This window comes from Amborella trichopoda, chromosome 5 (genome assembly GCF_054954075.1).
Source record: "Amborella trichopoda isolate Santa Cruz 75 chromosome 5, AtrichopodaSantaCruz75HAP2 v2.0, whole genome shotgun sequence".
NCBI classification, from domain to species: domain Eukaryota; kingdom Viridiplantae; phylum Streptophyta; class Magnoliopsida; order Amborellales; family Amborellaceae; genus Amborella; species Amborella trichopoda.
Window position 1 is genome coordinate 5,601,594 of NC_142340.1, and position 7,442 is coordinate 5,609,035.

Genomic DNA, 7,442 nt, shown 5'->3' on the forward strand with positions numbered 1-7,442 from the left:
AGGTCTTAAATATGTGTCCAAATGGTAGCTTCTTCTTGTTTTTCTTCCTCAATGTGTATGGAAAAAAGTTTTTATAAGGTATGAACCTTCTACTGTACGAGTAAGATGTATATAAAAAATCCACCGGATAAAATTGTTCTTATGCTGAAAAGCCCTCAAATCGATCATCTCGACCTTGAGATTCCTAGATATAAAAAAGGGATTTCTGATCTTAAAAATAATTCATCTTTTAACGCATTATATGGATTGTCCATTTTTTAGATTTTCAAGTGTTTTTAGATAATGCTTGATTGTTACAAACTTTAAATTTCATAATGGGGGCAACAATAGTTTTTCATGTTATTGTAAGGGTTTGTGGTACTGAAACTGCATTTCAACATAGTTTTGAGGTGCATCTTTCTTCAATAATATAAAGTCGGCACCTTATAAAAACCTCACATGTGTATGTAGGTACTTAACCCTCATGGATTTATAATGAGATTGTTTACAAAGACCATTTATCTATTGTATAAGGAGCTCATAATTGTTTATAACTATCCCGTATGCATTTAGGTAGTTTAAATATGCTACAAAATTCGAAAAAAAAAAATTTGAACTTTGTGCTTGGTCCAAAGAATAAATGCAACTAACCAATTTCACATCTAAATGCCAAAAATTAATTGTGACTACCTTGTACAAAAAATAAATAGTGTCATTGTATACTTTTTCACTTGTAGTAGCAGAGAGGGGGAGATTCTCTCTCTATTTCTTCCTCTTTATCTCCTCAATTTTCTCTTTCTATCTAAGAAATAAAACTGTATATATTACACCATTTGTACTTTAAACAATACCATTTGCCTTTCGATGGAGTTTCTACGAGGCTTAGCTTAAAAAAGGTAAAAATTCACCTTGAATACTCATCTGGAAAGTACTTTATACAGTAAAATATTCTATTGTAGCTCTGAATCATTTTCCATTACTGATTATGTAATTTAAAGCTAAAAAATTGGTACTGATCTACAAGATCTGTGAACGCTTGAAAATGAATAGTCTAGATTTGTATTACAATATACACTATTTTGAGAACTTAAAATCCTAATTATTTTTCGGAAATTATCACACTAATATACCTATATTTTACTATAATTGAAAAAGAAAAAAAAAAACTCAATTTCTCAAAACCTCACCTACACCATTTCTCACAATCTTCGGCTTTTTTTTATACCAAAATAACCTTTATGGTAGTCTTTTTACCATAAAGAATATTACGGTAATTTAAATACCATCATAAATTGAAGGACTATTACGGTAATTAAAATATTGTAATACTTTAAAGTAGTATTACGGTAATTTAACTATCGTAATATTGCCCATGCCTCATTAAAAGAACACAAAAGATTTTCTACTCTCTCGAGAGTCTACTAGCTATTTACTCATTCAACAAAAATCCATGCTACTTGTATTTTTCAAATCTCAAATTTTTAGAATATAATATCTACTACTTATAGAATAATTCCAACAAAGGAAAATTTTCAAGTAAATTCTTTTGTATATTAGAAACTATCAAATTTTCAAAGAGCTAGATTTAAGTGTCACAGAACTTACAATTCATTCTTTCAAAAATAATTTTATAATTTTTATATGGTTCTCAAAATTTTAAAACAAAAACATTTTTAAATAGGTGGTTTTGAGCGAGGGAGTAGATCCACATCATGCTCCTATAGGAACATGGATTTTTTGAAAAGTACAGCTCCAAAGAAGACTACTATGAAGGGAGGAGAGGGGTAATCCTGATATTAGTTTCAGTTTGAAGTTTTTCAACCAATGGGGGTTTGGAATTTACTGGAAAAATATTATGGTAATAAGAATACTGTAAAAACTTCCCCACACATTACGGTAGTTAAATTACCGTAATAATAATTCAAATTATTGCCGTATTTAAATTACCGTAATACTCTTTGAATTTTTTACGATGTTTTAATTACCGTAAAGCTTAAAATGTATTACGGTAAAATGACTATTGTGAAAGTCATTTTGGTATAAAAAAAGTCGAAATTTATGAAAAAAGGTGTAGGCAAGGTTTTGAAAAGTTAAGTTTTTTTATTTTATTTTATTAAAATAAAAATATATATATATATATATATATTTTTATTTTTATTTTATTATTATTATTATTATTATTTTTTCAACCACTAATGGTGAAAGTCTGAGATGGTTAATTTGAAGGTTTTCCAAGGAATTGTAATCATTGGTAAGCTTTGAGGTTCTTTTTCCAATAAGACCTATGCCTACGCCTACGCCTTTTTTTTAACCTTTTGTCCTTTGCCTTTACGATACGGGACAAAAAGTATGTTGTTGTTATTGACGAGTTTCAAATAAAATTTTCAAAATTTTGTGATACGAGTTAGAGAACTCACCAACACGTGCATAGCCCGACGTGCATCTCTAAGATCAACATCTCTTCAACTATATGTCAAAATGGAGGGTAGAAAATGGAAATACAAAAAATGGAATTTATATTTTTCCATAAGACAAAAATTTGAAATTCATAATCACCATTATAGTTCAGAACAACAAATCCCAATGCCCCATGATATTTAAATGATATTACAGTCAGTATAAAAACCCTTTGTGAAATGTTATTTTCATTTAATATGGTCTCTCCAGACAGCAACTGGACTTTGACTCTCCAACCCACGTGGTCCAGCGCCTACAAAAACAGTTAGGGGAATGTTTTGAGGTGTGGACTTTTCACATTATTTTTTATTCACTTTGTAAATAATTTCAAAAAGATCAATTGATCTTGATATCTTAAACCTATGGATTTGATCATCCTTTAAACCGATGTTCGATCTTCTGAAGGAAATTTTTTGCGAGGTAAAAGTTTACGTAAGGTCACAACCTTATACTATAAAAAAAGGCATGCTGCAAAATTTCATCAAAAAAACTTGTTTTGATGTTAAAAAAACCAATAATTGATCATCTCTGTATGGATGTCGAAAAAAAAAAAAAGATTTTAAAGTCTTTTAAATGGTACATCTTGTAATATGTTATTTAGATAGTCAATTCTCAAGATTTTCATATCTTTGTAGAACTGCTTAATTTGTTTTAATTTTAAATTTTAAATTTTATAATTCAATGTGAAATATATTTTAGATTATTACAAAAATTTCTAACACAAAAATTACATCCTTCGATGAACTTTGGATGTGCCCCTTACTTGGATTGTTTAAAAATGTCACCTTGTACAAACGACACCCTGTTTTTTTTGTGTGATTATGCATTTGTCTTTGATTCAGTTGGAGCAGTTTTGAGCTAAAAAACAATTCTCTAATTGATTTTGGAGAAAAGTGATCTCTAACAAATATCCCCAAATATGTTTTTTTTGCGGCAGACCAGGGGTAAGAAGTGGTCCAGCGAGATCACCCCATACAGCCCACTAAAGAGGGCCACTAGTAGCACCATATATCCATGGTCCGGCGCGTTGGACACGTATCAACGAGGTTGTTTTGATGTGTAAATTTTCAGATAATCGCTTACCTAGCATATATTTGAATAAAAAAAAAGAAAGAGGTAGAAGTTGATACTGAGTACTTGTGTACTTGATGACCTTGCTGTAGTTTTCATTCTCACTAACATCATTCCATTAAAAACTTTCAAAAAAAATTTACCTCGTAAATTATTTGAAAAATAAAATAAAATAAGGGCATTTCTTACCCACTGACAAGTGTAACGTATTTGAAAAAAAAAATAAAATAGGTTCTTACCCACTGACAAGTGTAACCTTCAATATATATTTTGGTATTAACAAATTTTAGGCCATATTTGAATAGGGCGGTTAGCATGAGGCAAAACACGCACATGTACAAATGCAAGCATGGCAATAAATATATTTTTATTTTAATTCTTAATTTTTAGAGAATAAAAAATATTCAACATTGAGATCATGAAAATGAAAAAATAAATAAATTTTGAAAACTAAAAATAATAATTATATTAAAAAAACATTTGGATTGTTGGTTACAATTGTTTTAAATGGACCACCTATTTGCATCCATCTTTAAGATGGAAGCTTTACACCTATGGACCGCATATTGTACAAATGCAGTCCAACCCGCATAAAACAATTGTTCCTTTGATTAACCCATTAACCTCTTCGGTGAGGGTACTTTTTAAGTAAGACGGAACCTTAAATAATTAAAAGGGTGCAATTGGCATACGGATGCATCCATAGCTGTAGAGGTAAGGTGCACCTTCAAATTTTATCGTGGTTTATAATTTTGATTTAAAATGTTTTTAGGATTATATCAAAATCTATTTTTATATCTAATTATAAAATTTTTAATTTCAAAAATTGTTAAAATCAAGTAGATCTATAAACATATGAAAATCTTAAACATAGACGGTGTGGATAATATGTTGTAAAATGCACTATTTCTGAGACTTAAAATCTTTTTATTTTTCATGGTCATACATCTTGATGTCGAGATAATCAATCAAAGGGTTTTTCAACATTAAATCTACCTTTTCTAATAGATTTTTGAGGTACATCCGTAGTTCTACATTACAAGGTTGCATCCTTATAGAAACTTTTTGCTAATTAAAAGTACCTTTCAAACATGTGTATGGCGTCAATGAATCAAAAGTGAGGAAGACCTCTACGCAATGCAGTTCGGGTGCTGAAAACACTTGTGATGACATAACAGTTTATTTCTATTTACGAAATTTAGGGCTTTAAAAACAATTTATATTGAGCATATTTATAAGACAGCCTGGAAATCTTGAAAATGGATTGTGTAAAGTAATGTATTAGCATGTGCACTATTTTTAGGGAAATATATATATATATATATATATATATATATATATATATATATATAGAAAATGATCCTGCAAGCCAATGGGCTTACGAGTAAAAATGAGCTCAACGACCCAAATTTAATCTGGGCGGACCTAACGATCACGGATGTCTGATAGTGTTTGAATTCTATTTTTATTTTACAAATCCAAATCATTTGAAATTTTAAGAGTGTGTTCATAAAAAATAGCTAAATATTAAAAAAATATCAAAAAAATATTTTACATGAAAAAATTGACCAAAATACCTCCGTAATCTTTCGAGGGTATTTTGGTATTTTTGGATTATTTTTTTTATATTTTTATTACGTGTGGCTTGATGAGAAGAGCGCACACCTAAAATTTCAAATGATTTTGATTTGTAGAAAAAAAATTAAATTTTATACACTACCAAACATCCATGATCGTCAAATCAACTCAAATTCAATCTGAGCCGTTGGGTTCATTTTTTCTTGCGAGCCCACTGACTCATAAGATCATTTATATATATATAAGATATTACAAAACCCCTATAGGCGAAAATGAACAGTGATTTCGCTTACCCTCTTCACCATCCAAACTTCATCGCATGGTCACAATTGTCCGTTAGTGTTTCAACTTTCATTGTTTTTTTACTAATCTGAAATTTGGAACGTGTGTACATCTTAGTGAGTCACACCTAATAAAAATATGAAAAGAATAATTCACAAAATATAAATTGATCAAAATATCCCCAAAGCCAATTTATATTTTACGAATTATTTTTTTCATATTTTTATTAGGTGCCCCTCACTAGGATGTACATACACTCCAAATTTCATATCATTCCAATTAGTAAAAAACAAAGAAAATTGAAACACTACCAGAAAACTGGGACCTTACGATGAAGTTTAGATGATGAAGAAGGTAGGTGAAATCACTATTTATTTTCGCCTAAAGGGGTTTTGTAGTATCTTTATATATATATATATATATATATATATATATATATATATATGTGTGTGTGTGTGTGTGTGTGTGTGTGTGTGTGTGTGTGTGTGTGTGTGTGTGTGACCAACGGCCAAGATTGAATATGGACCGATCCAATGATTACAATTGTATTTGGTAAGTGAATTTTAATTTTTTTTTTAGTGGGTGTTGGTTCGTGGTAAGGGTTCCAAAAGTTTGTAAGGTTTCGAGGTAATTGGGCTTTAGGTTCGGATGGGGGAGGGTGTAGGAGAGGGGAGTAGTTTTAGAAATTTTCAACTAAATATTTGGGAGATATAATTGAGATTAAATGAAATGAGAGGTGAATACAAGGACTCGTAAAATTGAAATTTAGCGTCTACAAAAGTAGTGGCTCAATTTGAATAGTATAGTAATGCTATAGAGGGTTTATCACACCTTAGTAACACGAGCATACACATGCATTGTGTGTATCAACCATAGGAATGAACTCAAGCTTACATGGTTAGGATAGCAGAGTGCCATAATATGAACTCTTGAATTATATTCCTACAACGGAGAGGGGACCCTTCTACTTTGAACTACCAAAAAAAAAAAAAAGACACGTAAATACAAAGTTGCTCTTGGTTGCAGAATATAATAACACATGGCCAATCTCTCTCTCTATGTTGGAAAATCGGGGCGATCCAAGTAGCTACCCGGTTAGATCAGAATTGGCCGGTTTTGGTTTCGGGCAGTTTTAGTAATCGGCTAGTATTCCAAAAAAATATTAAAAACATATATATAAAATCCAAAAAATAAAGAATTTGTTTTGTAATATATTTTTTATTATTCTTTACATTATAGCAAAGATTAGAAATTGTTTTGCTCACTAATACTCACTTTTATAAACATAGCCCTAGGCACAAATTGATTCTTTAAAATCTATTTTTTCTATTAATTTTCAACTTCATTTGAGTGTGTTTTATTTTAATAATTTTTTATATTCTTTTTATATTTTAGTAGATTTTTTTTTGTATCTTTTTTATTTGTTTCAATAGTTTTTTGACCGCTCGAGACTTGTCCGGTTAGAACGGTTGAATCGGCCGGTTAAACCGCTTATGGCCCCATGTCCGGTCAACTGTTCCAGTTTGATTTTGCAAACACTGCACTCACTATATATATTTCTCTAGGTGTATTTTGGTGTTCGATTAGAATTTTGGGAAATATTTTACACAAATTCCTAAGGGATTGTATATTATGAGATCATTAAACTTTATTACAAAAAAATCACAATTACTTCTGACCCTTAAATATCAAATTAGATAGCTTGGGTGTGTAACGAGGCTCGAGATTTTTTTATTTTTATTTTTACCTTCGAGCCTAGATCCTACATATAACTGTTAGAATCCTTCATCCTTCATTCTTTTGTCAATACACACGACTGTTAGAATCCTTCTAATCAGTGGAAAGTAGTATGTATCCAACAGTTGAGAGAGAGAGAGAGAGAGAGATTTTAAACTCGAAAAACAAAAACAAAGAGAAAATTATTAGAAAAGTTTGGGGAGGTCAGTTCCACAAAGAGACTACATGAAATTTACTTCTCTAGGAAGAATGATACAAGCCATCAAAACTGTAGCAATACAACAGATGAGACCTTGTAAATCCTCCACTCACAACATGGTCATTTACAGACATTAATA